The sequence below is a fragment of the Bactrocera neohumeralis genome, chromosome 4, assembly GCF_024586455.1.
Source record: "Bactrocera neohumeralis isolate Rockhampton chromosome 4, APGP_CSIRO_Bneo_wtdbg2-racon-allhic-juicebox.fasta_v2, whole genome shotgun sequence".
Taxonomy (NCBI): Eukaryota; Metazoa; Arthropoda; class Insecta; order Diptera; family Tephritidae; genus Bactrocera; species Bactrocera neohumeralis.
This window is the reverse complement of record NC_065921.1, coordinates 20,804,573-20,829,956: the sequence shown is the minus strand read 5'-3', so window position 1 is coordinate 20,829,956 and position 25,384 is coordinate 20,804,573. Positions and strand designations below refer to the sequence as shown.

Sequence of the window (25,384 nt, the reverse complement as noted above, 5' to 3'; positions counted from 1 at the left end):
ATGCTCTATATAGCTATGTGAAGCTTATATAAGCATTACAGCAAAAAAATGAATTAACGGCATATTTAGTGTATAACTGTGCCACCTAACTACATATTTACTTAATCATATATAAATATAACCACTAAACAACAACTTTTTTCCAAGAAATATTTAATTTATTTTCCCAAAAAAGAACACCTCACCACCTTCACCTACAACACCAACAACAGCGCAATAGTATTATATGAGACTTGCTAAGTGCCAGTAATGTGCCACATGCCACAACGTATACTAACTCAGCCAGCTGTGGCACAGCAACAGCCAGAAACACAAACAGTTGGTGGAAAAAAGATTAAGTACGAGCGAAAATTTGGGAAACAGATGTTGCAAATGTTGAAAAGCAGCCAATTTTTGCTCGCAAGTAGCAGCAACACACCAACACATATACATGCAGATAGCAACAATTGTAGTTGAACTGGCACAGTGACAAAAGTGAAGAGTCGAAAAAAGTAGCAGTCACCTATACTCACACACACACACACACATACATATGCGCGTTTCATTTGCTTTGGTGCGAGGTGGCGAGCACAAATCACGAAATCTCTGTGGGTCCTAGACACTCTAACTGTGCTTATGTGTGTGTTCATGTGAATTTTGTAAAGTGGTGTGTGTATTTTGTAGTGGTATGTGTGGACAGAAATTTTACTAGCAAATAACGGCTGTATAATCACACATTACATTGGCCGCATGCCAAACGTTGCCACATTGAGCGAGATAGCAACAGCAATAAAGGACAAAGATAATGTTTTGGAGAAAAAAAGGAGCGACATTTAAGCGCAAAGTAGAACTATTTACATGCTATGAAGCTGTTTGATTTTTAAAAGTTTTTGAAGTAAATTTTTACCAAATATTAAATTCCTCATATGGACAGGACTACTGGGTTTACAAAAAAAAAAAAGAAAAAAATGAGAGAAAGTTGTCAACCGGTGAAGAGGCGAAGTTCCTGAAATTTAATAAAAGAAAAATAAAGTCGAAGTCTCAGTCAAAATCTCATTCAGTGGTTAGGCCGACAAATGGTAAGCTTTATGACCAATGTGAGTTTCTGTGATAATCTATTATGATATCTAATTTAACCGAACCTCGAAACCTAATTTAACCGAGTCGAAATTATTAAAATTTACTATCGAAATAGGGAGTCAGTGGCCTCAACCTTAAGAGCGCTAGGTCCAATTTATGGTCGTCATAATCGTCCAGTCAGATCAAAAATTACGCGTCTTCCGTGCCAGTGAGACCAACAAGAGTTCATAGTGTCGAGAATATTGCTGCCGCTAGTGCATCAACTAAGGAAGACCCAAATTAGTCTCTCACACGTCTGTTTCAAGCGAATTTTGCGAAAAGATCTTAACCTACAGCCATACAAGATCGTATGATCGTGAATTGGGCTGAGCAAGAACTTGAAAATGATCCGGATTTTCATCGGAAAATCATCTTCAGCGAAAAGGCTCGTTTCGGACTGAATGGCTTAGTCAATAAGCAAGATATGCGTTATTGAAAACGAAGTTTGGTGAATGTGTTCTCTCACGAAATGGCCTTGTCAATTGGCCGCCTCGTGCGATTTGATGCCGTTAGACTATTTCCTGTGGGGCTACGTCAAGTCTATGGTCTATGCCAACTAACCATATACTTGAAAATGGCAAGAAATAATTCGAGTCTCATACATAATGGCATCGAATGTACTTTCACAGGGAAAAAGAATTTCATGGATATTCCAAAGCGTTTTTATTTCAAAAACTTTTGTAGCACTCTTGCTAAAAAACCCTTTATTTTTAGAAGTGAAATCGTACAGTGAAATCAAACAATGATGATGAACCCTTTTTCTCCATTCGTGATAGTGAAAAATTGGAACTAAGTCCATGAAACTCGTCAATCATGGACTTTGTTCGGCATCACTAACACCCAGAAGCACCGAAAATGGCTACCACGATGGTTAACATTGTCGGTTTCTTAATGGTCATCAGAGATTATTCATTCTACAGCAGTGTTTGATGCTGTTCAAGCACAATCTGAATGTATAACTGCGTCATTTGGTGTCCATCGACGTATAATGGATCAACTCGTTAAAATCAGCGACCAAAAAACAGTCGAAACAGTAAACTTCCCCCGGCGAACCTTCTCCGAGGAAAATGTAGTATTTTCCATCGACTGATAAGGTTATAAAAACCAATATATGGGAGTCATAAGGTGTGATCCACATCGAGCATTCTCCGAAAACTACAGATTTTGCATCGGTCGACATATTTTCGTTTCTAAACTTGAAAACGTCATTCCCCCCACGAAGGCCTCTTTTGCAGACCTTCAGATAACGTACAAAGATTTCATACCGATTAAAGAAGTTGAAGTCTGTGTCACTATTATTATGTGATGTGAGATTGAAAAGTAGTCATAACGAGATTACTCTGCCACACTGTATCTCGTGATCTAAAGGTGGGTGGATTTGTACCCCTCAATAGTTTCTTGAGCTGACGTCTGAGCATGCAACTTTTGAAGATTAGTTTTCGGATTGAAGTCCTGAAGAAATATGTAAGTTTTTATTTGTATAGCTTATTTAAACTTTTCAGTGGCCTCTCTTATAAATCCTTGTCGCTATTGTCAAAGAACGGTTATCCTTATCGTTTCTTTACCCTAATTTTTCAACAGCAAAATCGTTCGCCACAGTCATAAACATATATTAATCACTTGATGTCGAGTCCGGTCTGTAAGATGGATGTATAAGAACCATCCAAGTTCACAGAGCTGCTAGTGAGTAACTATCGAAGTGTGAGTTATTGCTTCTTTAAGACAGTCTCATTGTTGAGTGTACAGGTCTGAATTTGTAGTTTGATCGTGGGAGACCAGCTCGTGCTAGATAATTCCGTAAAAATCTCACCAAACACAAAGCAAAGCCATCGTGAGCTTAAATACGGGCTTGACCATAGCTTTTGCCGGCTCATTGCGATTCGGCCTTCACCGTTATCGCTTGATGTCGTGAGAAGTGACTCACCTTTTATCACTATTAACTATGTAGACTTGCCTCGGTCAGCAGAAATACAATTTTTAAGGTAAAAAGCGAACGACCTCGAACAACTACTGAGTTAAGTTCATTAATATTGAGTCATGAACTCAATTTCTCTAACATACGAAGAGAAAATTTTGTTAATATAGAGAGATTACTAACTTAAAATACTATGTTTTTATAAAATCAAAGTTCTTTTAAAGCGTTTTTGTAGCATTTACGCATTGTCGTGTAACCGCAAACACAAATAACGGTAATTAATTAAAATTTTCACACGATTGTCGGCAAAATTAAAGAGAGCAATTTAAGAGCGCGTAAGTGAGACCGCGATTAATTGTACAATAAAGCAGGTATAATATATGAATAATGAATAAATTTGCACCTACAAGCGCAACAACAACACACACTAACAACATGAGATCTTAAATCATGCCACATAACGGTGGCAGGAAATAAATGCTGTAACTGATAAGCATTTTAAATGTAATGCATTAAGTGCTGCAACTGTAAAAGGATGAAATTAATTATATTGGTGTTGGTGAGAAAAGCACATAAAAGGCTTACAAATTTCCACCTTTCCAACTACTTAACGGCACAAGAGCGCTTTTGAGCATTTTTCATTACGCAACTACCACTACCACGTATACCAATGTTTAAGTGTATGTGTGTGTGATTTTAATTTTTATAAATTTTATTTTTTTTTTCGCTTACACTCAGCACACTCCAGCTGCGTTGTGTATGTTGCAGCATGTGGCACAAACGCCAGCCACCCGCGCAGTGCATCTCTCCCAGTGCTGAGCTTCGTTGCAACTTCGTTGGTTGTCTCCTCTTTGTTTGCCAGCTCTGCAAGTGGACACTTCACTATACTAATTAGTGTTGCTGGCAGAAGTAAATCGCGTCGGTTTGTAACGGCAAACCGAGGCATTCTCAATGCCTCTTCAGCCTCGCCAGTTGCCAACTAAAGCATCTTTTTTCCCATTTTTGTTTTTGGTTTTCCCGCTGTGCTCGCCGCTCAACCGCAAAGTTTGTATGTATGCATGGCTGGCGTTTTTCCAAAGACTGTTGCTTTTTGCTTGTTTTTGTTGTGTTGAGCACTTGGTTATTTATAGCTTTTGTGCTATTTTTAATTATATTTTCATACTTTCGCAGGTGAGCTCGGACAGACGTCAAAGTCATATCGGCATGCTTATCCGTTAATAGCCTTTGTGGGTAGAGGCGATAATGTGTGTGTGTGTGACAGTGCGCAGATGTTCGTGTTTGTGTGTATGTGTGCGCGTTGCCAATCATTCAACGATTAAGCTATTTGACAGTCACCAACACATCAAAGAAATTGTACAAAAACGGTATGAAAAGGCAGCTTAAACGCATATACCGTTATGCTACCGAAAAAATATTTCAAGCCGATGGTAATATGAATAAAAATTTACCTTTAATAATTTATATATTAAAATACCAAAATAAGGGACTTTAAGGTTACTATTTTTTTTATGAAAAGGTATTTTTTGAAATTCGTAAAAAAATCCTTAAGCTGCAATTATTGCATTACATTTTAATTTATTTAATTAAAGTAAATTTTATCGTATTTTATTTTTATTTTTTGTATTTTATTTTATTTTAATTGTAATTATAATTTTAATCTTAATTATAATTATAATGTTATTTTTATTTTTATTTAAGTTTTAATTTTTATTTTATTTAATTTATATTTGCAAATTCTCCAAACTAGTTATTTGATAAATTATTCGAGAGTTAAATTAAAAATTAAATTACTTAATCTAAATTAAATTATATATAATTTTATGTGTCTTTTTAGTATTATTTCTTATTTTATAAATTTTTTATTTTTATTTTTTAAATAGTCTACATTAGTAATTAGTATTCTATAAATTGTTCGACAGCTAAATTAATAATTGAATGAATTATTAACAAAAACTTTGAGCAAATAATAAAAAAAAATATTTTAAGTATTTTTATTTTTTGACTTGCAGGTCACTAAAAGCCCCCCTCTAAGGCTTAGAAACTATAATTATCAAAATTAATGAAAAATAAATGAATATGCAATTTTGTACGGTAATTATGCAATATTAATACTTAAACAATGGTATTTAATAATTTTTGGTAGAGACCACAATAACATACAATTAAAATTAAATTAATCAATGGGTTCAGAAAAGTTTGAGGACCCCTGATTTCACTGGAAAACTGCGAGCTTTCGAATTAAAAGGTCTCGAAAAATTGTAAAGCAAGCCAACAAGTGGTATAAATGAGAAATACTGATAAAAACGAAAGGAACTAGTATAAATTTATAATACTGGTGTAATTAAAAAATGGTATAAATATAAAAGATTGGTATAAGTAAAAGAAATTGGATAAATCAAATAAACTGATATAAATAAATATACTGACACATTAATAATAAATATATTGCAAGTATCACAACCTTGCGGTTAAAAGTAGTTTAGTCACCCCTCATGGGGCAATATGTATACTATACCCTTTCGAAGCAACAGACCTCTAAAAAGTGACAAAGAAAGCAAACAGATGGTATAAATGAAAAACAAGTATTAATTAAGGTGAAAGGTATAAAAATTAAAGACTGGTATAAATGTAAAATACTGGTATAAATTTAAAAGATGCGAATAATTATTAAATAGTGGCTTAAATAAAATGTTATAAATATATAAGACTGGTATAAATTAAATAAACCGGAAAAAATGTAAAAACTGGTATAAAAGAAGTAAACTGGTATAAATGAAAAACGTTGGTACAAATGAAAAATACTCGTATTATGTATTGTCAGTATATTTAATATAATTATATTAGCATAATTCATGTAAACTGGTATAACTCAAATTTACTGCCACAATTCAATAGAAATAATGTTGAAAGGGGTCACAAGCCAATTATGAGATTGCAGTTAGTCAATTTTGCTGGTACTCCACATCCAAATTTGTTTATTAAGGAACTTAGATGTGGTAACAGTTGCTACTGCTAATAATTTGTAGTTTACTTGTGGTAATTCCTTCGCAAGTAGTTAAACACAAATTCGATTTAATTGTAGATATACATACGCTTTAGGGCCTCTCGATTGCTGTTTCAAGAGTCACTGAGCGCTAAGCAACTCTTAAGACCATCAAATATTAATTTTAAGAAAAAGTTGCTTAAAAGTAAAGTTTCTTAATACAGTCGTTTTAAATCTTTAACGTTTTAAATCGTTAATTCAAAAACATTTTTTTATAATTTGGAAAACAAAGATTGAAAGATGAAAAACTTCGTAAGTCATAAAAGTTGAATATTTAGTAATAGCTTATTGAAGAAAAAAATTAACAAAAAAATGTTATTTATATTTTTGTTTTAAATAAATGCTTACAACGTTTATATTTTTTATTGAATAAAATAAAATATGTCAGAATAATTTTTATTTTTTTCGATATTTATGTTTCGCATATTTTGGATTTTTTTATACAAAAATTTGAAAATTTCATTAATTAGGTATGTGACTTCGCTTAGTCAAGACAATATGCACCTAAATGTAGGCAACATTTTTCTATTTATAGGAGTCAGTTCTAAGATGCTTTAAATTCACAGAACTGGCTTTCTTTTAAAGAAGCAATGGTTACAACTAATATCTCAATAAATGCTTTCAATCTGGCAACCTTGACTATGCGACAGTTCGAGGACCGAAAAATCGCCTGTGAAGCCTATAGCAAACATAGAAATTTCAATTTCATAAAGCACACAAGTATGCATATGCCTAAAAAATATACTTATGTATGTACATATATATGTATATGTACATATCTATATATGTGTGTGCTTATAAATACTCACAGCTGAGCGCTTTTGTGACCCAGTGACAGGTAATTCGCCAAAAAGGATTTAAAACGTCATTCATACGCGCCAACGTTGACATGCGCTCGCATATCCACCAACACAAACACAAACGCCGCCACACAATCACACCACCGGCTACACACACACATAAAACGTGTGATGTTTCTGGCAACACCGCGTACGAGCAAATCCTACCGCAATATGCAAACGATTGGCAACAAAGCGAAAACCAACTAAAAGGACACACGCACACTGCGACACAAAGTAACCCAGGCTGGCAGCCGACTAACCCAGCTGTCAGAGTGGCAGGCAGGTCATGCCAGCCGGCAATCGGCCAACTCAAATGTCACATGCCGCTTCACTCACCAATGCACACTTAAGCTCTCAAACACCAACATACGCAAACAAAAAACAAACACCAACACACAAACAAACACTCACACATACAAACAAACATACAAACAAGAGTAATGCATGGAGTTTGTCGCTTGACTTTTCACTTCCCCGCTGTTTTTTGTCTTGCCGCCGCCGTCGCCGCTACTCATTTCGTGCTACGCGACTCGCGCTCGTATTATGATCGAGTCATGTGTAACGGGATGTAGTGGCACTTCCTCCGTTGTCGACCAGCCACGTTGCATGCCGCACTGCTTTGTTGCGCGCTTTGTTTCCTGATACTCGACGCGCTTGGCTTTTGTGCGATATTCATAAGCATGGGTGCGTAAACGTGTGTGTGTAGTTGCGATACGCGTTTTTATTAAATAAATATATGAATAAAAAATTGTCGGCACATATATGTGTGTGTGTTAGTGCTTATGCGCTCGTGAGCTTTCAGGCGTTGGTGTTGAGTTGCGCGGTTGTGCATATTTGAACACTTTATAATAAAAGACTTGAAAAGCGCGTTTGCTTCTTTTCATTTTCGTTCGTAGCTATGTGAGTTTGGTAGGAAATAGAAAAAAAAAAAGAATTAAGCAAATAAAACAAAAATTATTTAAAATATGAAGTAATGTTGGCTGATTACAAAAGTCTAAATTCAACAAATAGTTTTCTTATTTTTCAAATAAACTGATTTTTTTAATGCATCGATCTTTAAATTAATCGATAAAATCGATAAAATTCGATGAACTAAAAAAAATTCAACAGCTCAAAAATTTCTTCTTAAGCTTCTGCGAGATCGATTTATTCCGATAAATTGATATAATTCTTAGATTAATCGATTAAAACCCGATTATTACGAAAACTCGGCTTAACATCTGAATGAGCATACTATTACAATGTTTAAATTAATCGGTAAAAAGTTGATGAAATGAAAAATTTCAATAGCCCTAAAATTTCTATATTTCCAAAATTCCTAAAGTATTGGCGAGATCGACTTTTTTCGATAAATTGATATGTAAGATTAATCGATTAAAATCGATTACTAGGAAAACTCGGTTAAACTTCTGAATTAAGAAACTAATACAATCTTTGAAAAAATTGCCATACATACATATACATATATACTTGTCCTCTAATGTTTTCCATATATCGATATTTTACATTAACCTATAAAAATGTATTATTATATATTATTATTATGAAAACTCGAATTACCATACTGAGCTGCTAGAACAATCTATAATCAAACCGCCTAAAATATACTTATATTTTATTTTTTAACTAAATCGTTTTTGTTTGTTTAAATTAATCGATGTAAAGTGGTTTATTATGAATACACAAAATATCATATTTAATTAGGGATGTTAAAAATATTGTTGATCAAATTAAATTTAATAAAATTAGCTTTTAATGCTTCTACTAAAATGATTTTTTGATTAATCTATATTTTCGATTAACCGATGAAAAGTCGATTATTATTAATACTTCAATTATTATACTGAAATGTTAAAACAGTCTAAAATATACTCTTCCTCTCAGGTTTCAACTTGATCGATTTTTTTCAACATATCGATATATTTCTGATTAATCGATGAAAAGTCGATTATTGGGAGTAGCAGCTGAGTTACTAAAACAAACACAGAGCAAACTTCATTAAATATATCTATATTCGATAATTCAACTAAATCGACTATTTCGATAAATTTATATTTTCGTTCAATCGATATAAAGTCTATTATTATGATTACTCGAATTAGCGTACCAGAGTTTGAGCCATTACTCATCAAACTGAATTAAATAAATTAGATTCTAATGTGTCTACTAAATCGATTTTTTTGATAAGTCGATATTTTATTTTAATCGATAAATAGTTGATTATTATGAAAACTCGTATTAACTAAACTTTGTTTTCTACACCAATCCAGAATGTATACAAAAGTTACCCAGAGAGATTTTTCATTAATTAATTAATTAAAAATGAAGCAGCGAATTCAAAATTAAGGTTTAACTAACGAGTAATCCAAGTAGAGGTACTTTTTTCAATAGCCTTTTTTGACAGATGTTTTTGTTCAATATTGTTTGTCATTTCATCATGAAAAGACTTACGCTTGATTATCGTTTCATCCGAAGATGTCGAATTATCGATTAAATTTCACGTAATAAGTATCGATATTTTCAGAAGGAGAAATTAGTTGATACAAAATTAAAATTTTGGAGATGTTCACCAAGGCCGTCTCCACAAATCTGTAGTAGCCTTTGCGCATTGTCGAATTGAGGTGATCTTATGACTTATTATAAAGGAGTTTTAAAAACCATAACGTAGCGACATTTTAAGCTGTCCAAATGAGATTCTTATTAGGATAAAGATCACGTTCTAACTTAGCTCTGACATCGCGTAGCAGTGAAACATATATCTAGAGAATTGGAGCAGATCTGTTCCCCCACGCACTTGAACATCAATTTAGAGTTAGTTAGCAAAATAAAAAGCTATTTTGAAGATCTTCCAAAAATATTTATAAGTATTTGAAAATGTGAACTTAACGTTTTTTGAATTAAAAATATTGATTATTTTTTTCGAAGAAGTTACCGAAACTTTCTTTGAGACTTTTTTATAAAACCTTTTCAATACTCTCGAGAATATCATTGAAAATTTTCTGAGGTTGTATGGCCGTTGAAAATAGATCAACATCAAAACTATCAGGGATACTTTGTGTAGAGAGGCTTGGCAGAATTCTTTAAATGACTTCGTTGGTTTGTCACTCTCTAAGTCTCGAAACGAATAGACAACTCGGAGACATAATTATTGCTTAACAGTACTGAAAGATGTAAATATAAGACAAATGAATCGGAAGCATTGAGCAAGGATCTCTGGATAATATTTTCTGTAGTGCTCTTTTCTGTGTTTCAACTAAAAAATCTACTTATCCGATTCGTTTTAAAGTCCATATCCATACTGCATGAACATGAAATAGTTTATTTTCCTCAAAATTATTCGCCAAATTAATAAATATAAAGCTTTTTAAAAAAACACAGTAAAATACTTTGTTTCAAATAAAAAATTGTAAAAATTTTGTAATCAATCAAACTCGAGGGATTATCCAACCGAAAGCAAATAAAACCGAATCCGCACAACAAAAATGCAAAACTATAAAAGTGAAAATTGTGCGAACTGCAATTTTGATGCATGAATAATTCAATTTTAGTTGCCGCAATTCTGCGGATACGTGCAACAAATAAAGCGCGCTTGCAACAAAAAGCAAGGCTTATGCCACTGAACGTAAGTAAAAGCGCAAAACAACAAAAACACAAATCAGAAACGGTACCAAAACTTCGATGGCGCAGCAAAGGCAATTTTCCAAAGGGCAAATCCCCAAATATCCATGAACATGCCACAAATTGCACGCAAACTAAACGCTTAAAACCGAAACTGGCAACAACAACAACGCGTTGCTGATACGAATATTTATAATAAAAGCAAATAATAAACAAAAGCTACCATATCGAATCGAAAAATTGCGAAAATCAAAAGCAAAGCGACTAAAACGGGGCCAATGCATCAATTGCAGTTCAAATTTCGCCAATAAACGAACCGTTAGATCGCGTATTTGTTGTATTTGTGCATTAAATATTTACGCTTTGCTCGCTTTGCATAGAGAACGGAGCAAATATTTTAATTTTCTATGCGAATAAATCCATCAAGTGCAGACAAACAGCTGAGCGTGTATGCAGGGGGAGGGAGATTGAAGGCTGAGCGATATATTATATAGTATATCGATATAATAGAGCCCTTTAGAAGCACTGCGTGAGTGCTAAAAGCGGATGTGCAGGGTTGCTTTGGCACCCAAATACGATTGAATGGCCTTTGAGTGCCAGCGAAAGCGAAGTGCACGAGCAAACACGAAACTCATAGTTGGGAATGCACGAGCAAGCCACTCTACTACCCTATGCAGACGTCTGGCAGTAAACTTTTTTAATAATTCTAATAACTGAAAATTGGCTAAAAAGTTTAGATTTCAGAAAAGGCTTTTAAAGCCTAAAGTTTTTTTTTTCTAAAACTGCACTTAAATGCTAGACTTTCGAGGCAAGCAAAGCAAAAATTTTAACAAATGATTATTACAAGGCATAACTTTGCGCAGACAAAACTCTATACACCAAAAGCAATAAGTATTGAAAACTGTTGATATAAAAAATAAAAAATACTCATCGCGGGCTGCAAATTTGTAAATGTAACTATGCTGGATCCAATGAAATATATTTATGTATGTATGGACAATAAGTGTTGAAATTGATCCACTAAACGGATTTTTTCGGAGTGGTGACCACGCTTATGCTTTTAGGTCCAAATGCAATTTGTTAATGCTATATTTACTAATGTATTTTAAGCCAAGTAACCATATGGCGTTGATCAACTCTTCGGTATAATGTTCGCAAAAGATGTGCGAATCTGGTTTGTGAGGCTGGGTTTGAGTCTTGGATAAAGTGCATGATCTAAAAGCTCACTTTCTCTTCCAGAAGTTTATGAATTTTTGCATTTTTTAAGTCGAAAATATTTCAATTTTAGGTAATTTATAATAAAAAACTGAAACTAATATTATAAATAAATGATGGCTGACTGCAGTAAGATTGTGAATTTAATTTAAATCCACCACTTTATGAACTTAAGTATATAAGAATACAAACATTCTACCTTTAGAATTGTATAAAACATTGGAGTCTTATTTAAAAAATAGACAATTTATGGTTAAAGTAGGAGATTTCATATCTGATGAATGACCGATAAGGGCTGGTGTACCATAGGGCAGTGTTTTAGACCCAGCAATATACATCATATATACAGCAGATATTCCAACAGTCTAATAATGTATTGACATCAACTTTTGCGGATGACAAAGCTTTAGTGTCGAAGAATGTCGAGTTCTTGTTAATGAAAATATCCATAAAGATCTTGTATTCTAATTTTTAAATAGGCAGGATTATATACATTAGTTTCTGCTATCAAAAAACTTACTGTCAACAAAACAGACTTTTAAAACTTAGGATTTTAAAAAGTAGACTTTTAAAACAAAAAATAAATCAAATAAATGGCAAAAACAAAAAAAAAGAACTTAAGTTTTTGTAGAAACAAATCTATTTTGTCGTCTACAGAGTAATCAACGGATACTAGAGGATACACTGGTGCCAGCGTTTTTTCCAACCCTCAAATAACTTAAAAAAGCTTGCTTCTTGTTTATCATCTCCTTCGATGCAGTTTTTATCTCCTCAATCGTAGCTTAGCGCCGTCCATTCATGAGCCTCTTCAGTTTTGGGAACAAAAAAAAGTCACAGTGGGTCAAGTCTGGGGACTACGGTGCTATGGCGTCATTTATTCGTTTTTTGGCCAATATTCGGGCACAAGGATGATAACCGAGCGGATTGTTTCGCCTATATTCGTTATTGCCCGTGCGACCCCTTGGCAAGAACTCATACTAATGCACGACGCCCATGCAAACGAAAACCCTTCAGGTTCGAACTAGCTTGGCGCTTTTTTCGGTCTTGGCTCTTGCTGCTGCTTTAATTGGGATGTTTGTGCTTCGGCTTCCACGACATAACCATAAATTCATGATTCGTCACCAGTCATGAGCCTTTAGAGCAGATCTGGGCAATATCAACGCAATCTTGGAACAAACTTCACTGCGATCCGACTCATAACCAAATCATTTGGCATTTAGATATAAAATATAGCTTTTTTATTCAAAGTATATGAGATTAGTAAGGCAGTGAGTGAATTTTGTTGAGATCTTCATAAGAAACGTCGATAATTTAAGTTATTTCCGGGCAATGAAAGATCCAAATTTTACGATGGAATTCCACACAAGTACGTCTGTGAATATCACATGAAGTGGCATAACTATTTACCTACTAGATATAATGCTAGAATAAACTGGCATAATTTGATTTATGCCTGTTGTTTGTTCTATTCTCCATTTTATATTTCAGGGTTTAAGAAATCGAAAGGAGCTTTTATATAACTGAATTTAAAACAATTGATTGAATTTGAAATTGTAATTTGATCAGTCAAGTTGGCAGGGTTTCCTTAATTACTCTGCCAGATATGATCGCGATCTGTCAATCAGATCGTTTACGCTAAAATAGAATAGATAAAAAAAATATCGAAAAAAGAATTGATCTGAAATTTAGTATTTCTAACCAAATTTCGTATGCGCAATCGTTTCGAATGTTGGAAGAGGCTTTCAATGATTCAGTTTTATGAAAAACATAAGCCTACGAGTGGCACAAAGCCTTCAAGGACGGTCAAGAGATCGTTGAGGACATGCCCGTTTTGGATGACCTTCGTTCTCTTCAACTGATGAAAATATTAAAAAAGTGATCATTAATATGGTGCTTGAAAATCGTCAGTCAGGAACCCGTTTTCAGTCGAGATGAAACCATTATTGCATGAAGGCGCTGAGGGCCATCCCAAAAAGCGCTTATGAAAATGGTTTCGAAGATTGGAAAAATCGTTGGCATAAGAGTATTACATCTGGTGGGAATTACTTTGAAAGCGACAAAATAAATATTAATGAATAATTAAATATTTTGCGTTTTATTTACAATTTTCGGGTACTTTTTTGTCACAATACATATATATTTCTAAGGCAGTCTCTTGGAACAGGAACCTTGAAAGCCAAATTTTAAAGCAGATATGGTTTCTAATAATTTTTTGTTACAAAAGCTTGAAATTACTGGACCTTAGATAAAGAAAAAAATTATTAGTGTATTGACAATTTTCAGAGGAAATGAAATCAAAGAAATAATGAGCGGTCACAGCTACTTCGATGCGGATACTACTGGGTTGAATCGTACAAATACACAAAATGTATATAGTAAGTATATATATGTATGTGAGTTTGAATGATGAATGCCCGCATGACAGTGTGTTCATATATGCATATGAATATTAAAAACTATGCGCCCACATATCAACATTCCGTTGCTGCCAACAAATTTTAGCTTGAACAAACAAAGGACAAAAGCACCAACAATGCCGTTTGCATTGCAATTTTCAAAACACTTCAACATCAATGTTGTTTCAACGCGATTGTTTTGTTTTCGGAATTTCATTTTTTGCCAACCTTTTTTCTTTTGTATGCGCTGCAACCGACGACCGTTACGATAAGTTTTTTGCAATGAAGCGAGCACGGCAATTGCTTTTACTCCGCGCTTTATTGCAAAAAGGAAAAAAATCGTGCGCAGACTACAAAGCGCATAGTTCAGTGCACTATGTTGCAGGATGGCATTCGTGCTGCGCTCTATTTTCTATTTTCATTTTGTGTTTCGGTTTTCATTTGTTTATACGTTTGCTTAGCGTGTGTGCTTGTTTGTGTGACAGCTTTTGCCTTTCTAATGCAGTTTGTGGGTGTGGCAGTCGGCTGGCCACAGACCGGATATGCAACATGAAGCTGCATAGAATTCACTTTGTGACTATTTTTTTTTTTTCAAAACTTAATTTTCACTATTTGCTGCGGCCAATTATTGCATAATTCAATAGGAGTGCGAATGCATTAAATTGATTTTTGGAATATGTTGATAGCATTTTGTGATTTCTATTTAAGATTTAAAAAAAAAAAATTATTTTTTTGTGATTTTTTTTTTTTTTTAATTTTTCTCTTCAAATCTGTCATTAGGTTTGTTTAAAAAAATATAAATTTTTAATATTTTTAAATAATTTAATATTAAAAAAAATATATTTTTCATATTTTTAAATATATTTTTTTAATATTTTTAAATAATTTAATATTAAAAAAAATATATTTTTCATATTTTTAAATATATTTTTTTAATATTTTTCTCAACATAATTATCTTTGGTGAATATACTCACCATTCAAGCAGAAGTCTCATAAAAAGTGAACCAAAAAAATTATTGCACGCAGATTCTTTGGGGATTATGACCATATTTCTTACTTTCTTCAGAAAATTGGAACACTTTTGTTGCGCGAAAATGAACTCCTCCTTTGTTCTGCATAAAAGAAAATGCACATTCTTAAGCAGTGTCCTCATGTAATTGGTGTATTATATACAAATTGACGCCGGAAGTATATATGAGAGTACAGAAAATAGTCGTATTATCTTCCTCAACTTAATTATGTCATACATTGTTTTTGCATTTTACGGCTTTTCTGGTTTTGATTACTTATATAATATATTCCTCCCATATTATGTGTATATACATAGTATATTTTAAAGAAAATATCCATAATTGATTATGGTATGATGGAGAAGAGGTCTAATAGGGGAGAATAATAAAACCTTTATCTATACCGACGGGTCCAATGATCTCGAAATCTTACTCTCTATTCGCCTACCAAACCGAGCTAGCATCTTCTAAGCTTTGCTGGCCTTCTTGACACCTCTTGTTATTTCCAGCGTAATCAACAATTATAGGAAGGCTTTAAGCTCACTAGCAGATGAACTCCACTTATCCATAATTTGGATTCCCGGCCATAGAAATATTTTCGACAACAAAAAGGAGAACAAATTGGTCAAACTTGGGACCTAAGACGAATACGAGGCGGAGTTAATACTCGTACCATGCCCGCTGGAAACAGTCGACAGAGAGCTTAATACTTCTTTGAAACAAATAGCTTAGAGCAGATGGAATTCAATAATCAACCGCAAGTAACGAAGCAGATATGGGCTATACTTATATATGATATATGTAAATTTAATGATTTATTACCAACATCCAAGAATATTATTTACAGACTTACAACGACTATAACCGTTTTCCACTTTCTCAGTGAATGCTCAGCTCTAACACAAGCCATACATAGTTAGAGTAGTTGGAACCCATTGAGCACCAAACCTTGAATGGCTGCCCACAAAGAACATTATGGATATGAGTAGTTTTATTGAGAGTAACAAATTATTTGAGCACAACGATGAAATGAGATAGCAAGATTTTAAATGTCTTACGATGGTGCATCAGAATAGCGAATCCAGCGCTAACTGAGCCCAGAGTCACTGCACTACTACATATGTACCTACCTATCTACCCATTTATCTCATTGATAATTGATCCGTTCTTTTTGTCAAAATTAAAAGCATGTCTGTGTATATTTTAACATACTGATAAGCCTATTTTGACCTTATCCGAAAACGGTTCTGAAGCGTAGTTGCAGTAGATCGAACCTCCAAAAAGACAAATAAAAGATTGTTTATGATCTCACCTCAACTATAATTTCCAGATTATATTAGACGAATCTTTGTTGAAGGTCGCTTTATAGTTCATCAGTACTTTGGACAGTATCAACAGTAAAAGGTCTATTACTGCCCCGCACCTTTTACTAATGATTATGTGGAGAAACTATATTTGAAAAATTTCCTGCCAACTCCAAAAGCTGTTTAAGTGTTAAGTGTTTTCTACGAAGTTTTAGCTTCATGTCTTAATATAGCAGCTATGATAATAGCAGCTCAAAAAACTTAAAATCAGAATCAGGATGATATAGGCATGAAAAAATCTAAAGTCGGAAAGCTTTAGATGCCCAATTCTGAGGGATCTATCCACAGTACTCGACGTCTATCACTTTACATAATTATGAGAATCCTATCGACGTATGCAGACATACGGAGCATATGAATGAGTACGTCCGCCAAATACAACATTTCCATGAATCGAACGTCGCAGATTCGATGAAAGAACACGAAACGAGACGACCGTCGAACATTGTTTTCACAAGAAATTCTTATTCAGCGATGAATCTCTTCTGGTTGAATGGGACGTAGTTAAAATAAAAGTCCCTATTCGGTATTCTTTACAGAAAGAAAGGATCGTTAGCTGATATTTCTGCAAAAATGAAGCCGATCTTAATGTTATAGTAGAATGAGGAATGCTATAGTCATGATTAAGACTTTTCGTGCTTGAATTGGAGGACATTAATTTGGACAAACCTTTGCTTTCAACAAGACTGCGCTACATTGCATTCAGCTAAGGAAACAATCAATTTATTGAAGTAAGATTTTTTGTGTGAGCTTTTTCTCGGGTGATGGGCCTATGGCATGACCTCCAAGATCATGCGATCGCTCTTCTATTATTTGAAGGTTACATAAAGTCGGTTATCTACGCAGTTTGATGTTTTGGAAAATAAAATTCAGCGCGTTATTTTTGACATACTGTTCCCAATTGCTACAAATACTGATCGAATATTGGGTTTATCGGCTGAAATTTATTCGAACCATCCGCGGAGGTTCCTTGCCTGAAATCAGTTTTAAAACGTAAAGGCAAGCTCCTATTATCATAATAAAGATAATTTTTAGTCCAGTTCTTTATTCGAAGAGTAATCGTGACATAGTTCCTAGAAGGGTATGATTCAAAGAAAGAGCTATGGAAGCGAATTATGAAATTCAATTTCATTGACTTACTATATATTAAAATTTAAATGAAAATAAACGTGTGGTCCTGTCTCATAAAATCAATCAATATTCCAGAGAAGAGTCAAAAACTGTATAATATCGTAACATATACGACAAAGAGGTGGAATTGCTTGGGGAAATAACAACAAACCTTTAAACAAAACATTAAATATTAAACCAAATTCACGATAAAATATAGCTAGGACTTTACGATCCTTAAAAAGACTTTTGAAGGTTTTCTAAACGTCTGTCTTCATTGTGATTAAAAAAGGTAATTTTAAACCAAATTTCGCACATTTGAAACTAGTTCTTAAACCCTTATATTCCAACCTTTAATTTATTAGCAAAAGTTTGTGCGACTCGAAAGTCACTATGCGGCAAATAGTAAACACAGCATTTCGACGCATTATAACACAACAACATCAAACAACGGGCTGCGAGCTGCGAGCCGCGACAACAACCTGGCGCATATTAAAACACCACTTCCTTGTCAACACGCGTTCGATGGCTTAAAGCACTCACAGCGACAGTGTATTTGTGCACACTTGTGTATGATTGCTGTTGCTCACATTCAACATGCAGCACTTGCAGCAATGCGCCTGCGGACCTTACCAACACTCAACAACAACAGCATCGCAGCACTGCATGCCTGCATGTATGTGTGAGTGCCGCCTGCATTCAGTCAACTCGCATAGTAAATGTCATCGTCAGCGTCACGGCTGTGCCTGCCTGCCTGTTGCCACATTATCGCTGTCGCATGTCCTGCCGCATATCCGGTGTGGCGCAGCTACAAATAAGCGAGGCACATTCATCTCTCATCCCAGTATGCATGTGCTTTTCGGTGTGAGTTTGTGTGTATGTTGGGTTTTTGTGTGTGTATGGCATGCAAAGGATATCTCGCGCATTATAATTGCAGCTGGCTGGCAGGCAGCAGGCATCATGCAACTTGCAGACACTCTCACTCCGCATCTTTTCATTGAGGCGTCATTTTAAATTTGTCTTCTCATTTAACACAGCTGTAACTGCTGCTGGCGCCAAAGGATGTGCTTTTGTGAGCGCTGCCATGTGTTATAACTGAGTGAATGGGAAATGTGAACAAAGATGCGGCAGAATGCTGTGGCATAAATACATATGTATGTATGTTCTCCAAGAGTTAACCGAAATATTATTAATTATTTTTATACCCTGAACACCTGGCAGGAAATAACGGAAAGAAATAGAGTATAAATGATTAGCGTGACGAGCTGTGTCGATTTTTCCATGTCCGTCTGCCTGACCTTCTGCCTTAGTATATGCGAACTAGTCCCTCAGCTTATGAAATATCAATCTAACATTTCGCACGCGTCCTTTTCTCATTACGAAACTGCTATAATTTCGAAATCGCCGATATCGGACAAATCTAACATATAGCTGCCATACAAACTGATCCATCAACACCAAGTCCTTGTATGGAAAACTTTTTTATTTGGTAAGATACTTTAACAAAATATGACATATATTACTTCCGTAAGAAACGGTATAATTTTTGAAGAAATGGTTCAGTTCTGACCACTATGGCATATAGCTGCCACACAAACTGACCAATCAAAATTAAGTTTTTGTTTGGAAAACTTTTTTATTTGGCAAGATATCTCGACGAAATGCGGTACACATTATTTCCCAAGCGAATTGTATCACCTGCGAAGAAAATCTTTAGATCGGACCACTATAGCATATAGCTGCCATACAAACTAGTCGATCAAAAACTAGTCCTTGTATGGAAAACTTTTTTATTAGGCAAGATATCTTAACGAAATGTGACACACGTTATTTCCAAAGTAACGGTATAATCTACGAAGAAATTGTGGAGATCGAATCACCACAGCATATAGCTGCCATACAAACTAAGCGATAAAAAACTAGTCCTTGTATGGAAAACTTTTTTATTAGGCAAGATATCTTAACGAAATGTGGCACACGTTATTTTCCAAGCCAATTATATAATATTTGTTCAGAATCGGACCACCATAGCATATAGCTGCCATTAACTAACCGAGCAAAATCAAGATAATAATCTTTTTATAACCTTTTAAGCTATAATAAATGCAGCTGTGAAGGGTATTATAGCTGCCATGCAACAGAATTTACGTTTTTTCCTGATTTTTTATTAATTTCAACTCGCAGCGGACCATCATATTCATGCTGCCACAGGGCTGCGTTTATAAAGAAATTTATGTATGTATACAAGTATGTGTGTACATACATATGCATGAGCGTGTATTTGTGCGCTTCCTTATCTCATATGCATCTTTTATGGCTCTTCTGTGCCGTAAATTGTGAAGAAAAAACGTTTTCTTTATATTCATGTGTTTATATGTATGTGTGTGTGTGTGTTGCACAAACTTTTCTTAATATGAAAAGGATATGAAACATAGCTTAAGGATATATTGTTCACACTGTTTTCCTTCATGCACAACTTCATTACCCGCAAACTTTACCCTTCATTGCCGCAATCGACGTTGCTGCGACGCTTTCTTGTTTACTCTTTCTCTCTACTTTCTTCCTCTATTTGCATCTCTTTCACTCTGTCTCACTCTTTTCACCATCATCTCTGCGTCATCTCGCCTTTATTATGCTGCACCTTGTTAATAGTGTGTTTTATAATGTAAATCTACTTACAAAACTAATTATATAAGAAACTGAAGCGCCACACCCCTCACGCCCCCGCACACTTATTGCAAAGACATCCTGTACGCTTGAGTTTTTCTTTAAAGCACATTCAAAGTTTTCTCTCATTTTGCTGGCCACAGCTTTGCCTTTCCGCATTACTTTTCTATTCATTGGCGCAAAAGGTCCTTAGAAACCCAGTTACCGTTAGCTGGCAGCTGCCATAATGATGACCACGTTGATGATAAAGTTGATAATTAGAAAAATACTCAAACATTTTCTGTTTCTCCATATATGTGTGTATGTGTATATATATGTATGAGTGCGCAATTATTGCATAAAAAGAAATGTTGTCGGAAACCGGAAGGAAGGATGGTTGCTATGGTTTGCTTGTGGGTGTGCGCCACGCGTAATTGGACATTTTGCATTTGTCTCAATTTCCATGTAATGGCGCGTATGTGTATCTCCTTCTGGGTGTGTGTGTGTGTGGCTGGCTGTTTTCATGAAATTTCATTTCCGCCTGAAACTGTTTACCTCTACGTTACCGCATTACTTTACGTAACATCCTCAGCAAGCGAGTGAAAATTTGCTGTTACTGGATTGCAAAAATAATGGGCATTATGACGGAAGAGATAACTCTAGTATTTTTAAAGAAATGTTTAGTGAAACATTTTTTATTTCAATCAATTTTGTTCTATATCAAAGCTTATTTCAGTTATATGAGCCACAAATAATGGTAATATAGCTAGAAAGAAAACAATTTTTTCTACATTTGTAAGCTTTAAATAAATAAAAAAAAAAACGTTGTGTGTAATTCGATGATGAGAATGGCCAATGATCTAGCCAATGATCTATATTACTCTAGAATTATGCTGAGTATTATCTATAGAAAATCTCCGAAGTTTTTTTATCCACAGCTCCTTCATTCCAACCTCAAAAAGTGTAAAAAAAAAATTAAAAAAAATGTTGTCTTCCGAACAAAGAGGATCTATATTAGTTTGAAAAACTTTTAAGTGTGATATCACTTCACGTTTTTTCTAAAATTCTGCCTTTATTCATGGCTCATTCCTTCTAATCTCAAAAAAAATAGAAAAACAAGTTTTGCCTTCGGATGGTGTATATGGCTAATGATATATCTTTATTATTTGGAATTATTTCAAGCATTTACTATTATAATTTCTCTAAAATATCTACACCTAGATACTAAGTTTGCGCAGTCCAATATCAATAAATGACTTATGATAGAAAATATTGGTCAATGTATAAGATATACAATTGAAATTAAGAGAGCACGGTTTGAATCGGGTCAATACTTTCCTGAGCCCCCATATAGCTAATAAAAGATTTTCGAGCTTCCGGCTGCCCTTATATCTCATATATCGGCCAGGATGTGCGTTATCTCAATGAAAATGAGAGAAGGTATTTTACTCATAATACTGAATCTTTGTGCCTGAAATATTTGAAATTGGGCGAAAACTTGACCGAGCCCAAATATAACTAATATCAGCATTTTCGAACGATCCGGCTGACTTCACTTCATACGATTGGTGATTGTATGTGAGGTACCTTAAGCGGTCAGTAGGGTAATCTTAAAAAAAAATTGTTTTTTTTTTTTGCATTTTCTGTTCCATTATACCCTTAGAATTAATGTGGAAACCCACTTTACCATTGGAAGGTTTCGAAAAAGGCCCACAAATAATAATACCGACGTTCGGAGCGCTCGGAATGCACACCTCAAACTTCAAACGCGTTTTTCTCAAAACACACTTTTTTAAACTGGCGGACATGATTCCGGTCGAACTATTCAACCGATTTGCTTAATTTTTTTTTTTTGTAAATGTTCACAAAACGCCTGGCTATCGTCCCTACTAGATTCATAATTTTTTAAAATTTATTGACAATGTTATGACACAATTTATGTAAAAAAACATGGGGAAAAAAATAAAAAAACAAAAACGTTAATTACTTTTCTATTTATCTACACTTTTTCATGATTCTAGTAGGGACGATAACCATTCACGAACTTTTTAAGAATAAATTGGGTTTTTGTGTTTCAAATGATAAAAACATGAGAAATCATGTCCGCCATTCACCCAACCATTTCTCCGACAGATGTCATCAAAAAATTCCGAAAAAATTTGTTTATACCCTCCACGAAATACCTCAAGATATGTGAAAAAAGTTCTATTGTAGAATAAAAATTTCTATGACGTTGCAAGTGTATAAAATGTTCGGTTGCACCCGAACTTAGCTCTTTCTTATTTGTAGCAATTTTTTTTGTCAGTTCTTCATGACAATTTTACACAATATTCTTCGAATATTATACTTAAGTGTATCAAAGACTTTAATGATAAACAAGTCTGTTTTTGCAAGAACTTAGCTTGTGGCTCTTTAAGGCCCATCAATACTAATGAACTTGCATAATCAAGGCCACACCTTCAAGTTTATATTTATTTATTTACCCTTACATTCTGCTGGGCAAAGATAGCAATCGATATGAGTTCAAATTAATGGGAATTAAATTATAGGGCCTAGTTAAGTTTACTCACCGCTTGAGAATGTTGAACATGTAGTTAATCTAAAAGAGAGAAAAAGAAGATTTTTTAATATACTGCCAGCATTGAAATTAAGTGATTAAGTAATATAATATTTTATTTACTTATCTAAGGTTGACATAGTGGGTATAGTTCGTACATAAGTTTGCTAAAACCCATTACTTTAAATATTTTTCTTTTCTAGGTTGGTATGACTGTCAATGCATCTGGGCCAAATATCACATCACAATAATCATTAGTCTTTAGTATATTTTTGCGTTGATCCACGAACCACGTCCAAAACGAACATCAACATTAACTGTTGATCAACAAGTCAATAAAATAAAGCACTTGGTGCTGGAAAATCGACGATTAACAATTAGTGGTCTTACTAGCATCTTTGGATTATCGGAAGGATCAGTGAAACCCATTTTGAAAGATCATATGGGCTTCAGAAAAGTGAAAACACGATTGATTCCAAAATCGCTAAATTTTTTCGAAAAAACAATGCTTTCCGACTACCTAACCTGTCGTGAAACATATTATTATTAGCGATGAGTCTTGGTTCTATGCTTACGACTATGAAACAGACGAATATTGTGGCAAAAGTGTGCCGAAACCGGAAAAACCACATCAAGGCAGGTCCAAAATCAATGTTATATTTACTGTTTCCTTCGGCTATCGAGTTGTGGTGCACTCCGAATTCTTTTCGACCAACCAAAGTGTCAACAAGTACTACTATTTGAGTGTTATGCGTCGTTTGCGCGAAGCTATTCGTAATAAGAGGCCGGAATTATGAGCCGACAACTATTGGTTTTTGCACCATCGCATACTGCATTGAATCCTCGTGAGTTTTCTCCAAATTTTCAACCAATATCGTGCCGCAACCAACGTATTCGCCTCATTTAGCTCCGTGCGACTTCTGGCTATTTAGCAAACTCAAACGATTGAAGACATTAAACGTGAATCGCTACGTGCATTGAGGGCTATTCCGGAAATTGACTTTAACAAGTGGTTCGGGGATTAGAAAAAACCTAGTCACAAGTGGATTGGTGCCCAAGGGGTGTTCTTTGAAGGGAACGACATAGATTTTGAAGAATAAATTAAGAATTTTAAAATTATGAAAAAAGTTTTACTATTTTTGGGGCACAGTATCACATATAATACTATGTATTATCTTTGAATTTTCGATTGTACTAAAATTTAATTTTGGCAGGCCAAAAATCATGTATTAAATATTTGAACCAAATTCTATTTTTTTTCAAAAACTTCAAGATTTCATGACATTCGTAGGTTGCTGCGTAGACAACATCTTATAAGTAAATGTTATGTTCATGGTATTTAAGAAAATAGCAAATTAATTTAACTTGTTTTTTTTTTATTTTTTTGAAATTCTTGGTATATATTCATTTATTATGTATAAATAAACCTCTGATGTTTTAAAATATTTCAAAAAGTAGTTAAAATAATTCCAGAAATCGCCTTATTAGGCGGTGAGAATAGATGTGCCTCTTGACCCACAGCGATCAACTAAAAATCACATACTCAGCATCGGGAAGAGAGCAACGTAGAATCATTTTTTTTTTTCAATGGACTGCTTTCAAATCTGTTCAAAGGACATATGATGCAATTCAATAAAAAGAACTGCCTTGAAATTAAAAAAAAATGCATTTTAGGTCACTTTGTTTCGAAACGCTGCATTTGTTTGGATTCACCTACAAATGTTAAGGATAATAATATCCATATTTTTTTCATCGCACATTTTGCTGCTAAAAATCTCCGGAGACATCAGGTAGAGCATATTAAGAAAACTGTTAAGAAACAACACACACTCATATATATACAAACAAACACGTTTAAATATTTTATGCAAACTTTTATTTGCTTTTGATTTGCTTTGTCTGCACGCTTGAATGACTCAATTGAGGGCAATAGAATAGAGCAAGAGAAACAGAAACAGCAACAGAAACAGAAACAGAAAAAAACAAACTCGAAAAAATTGCAATAAAAAGTAAGGAGAAAGCAAGCAAAATTTTCAAGTAGAATTTAATCAAAAATTTGCTATTTGCATTGTGTTTATTCAATGTTATGTCAGTATGTCAAACGCCTATGCTTATGTGAGAGAGAGAGAGTGTGCTCGCAACAGAATGTCTCAATATGCTGGTCCGACAGCTAGGTGGCATGCAGCAGCAGAGTAACGGTGCAAGAAAGGCCAACGAATGAACAATGAATGCGAACGGAAGGATGTGTCGACAAATGTGTGTCAGTGCGCTGTGATAAATGTGTGTGTGCATATGTGAGTGTGTATGTGTGTGTGGTTGTAGTAGTGCTGCCATTCAAAATGGTGTTAGCCAAGGATACACTTAAGAAGCATTCAATGGAAAACTATTTGAAAGCGATACAAAACACAAATCAACGGACAAACGGACAGACAAACAGATAAAGCTACCAAAAGACGGACAAATATACCGTACAAGAGAGCGCCAGACAAAGAGATAGGCCATTTGATATACAAATGGACCGTTAGACATACATATGAACCATTAGACACACAGTTAGAGCGTCAGACA

The 25,384-nt window shown here is 34.4% G+C and overlaps 1 long non-coding RNA gene across 1 annotated transcript in view; it reads right to left on the bottom strand.

Annotated features, from left to right (window-relative positions):
- LOC126756112 (uncharacterized) overlaps positions 1–22,863 on the bottom strand; it is a 156,730-nt gene extending 133,867 nt beyond the window's left edge. Inside the window, exon 1 of the long non-coding RNA XR_007666546.1 lies at positions 22,830–22,863. This is a non-coding gene — a long non-coding RNA (uncharacterized LOC126756112). The remainder of the gene's footprint in view (positions 1–22,829) is intronic.
- Positions 22,864–25,384: the final 2,521 nt, after the last annotated feature.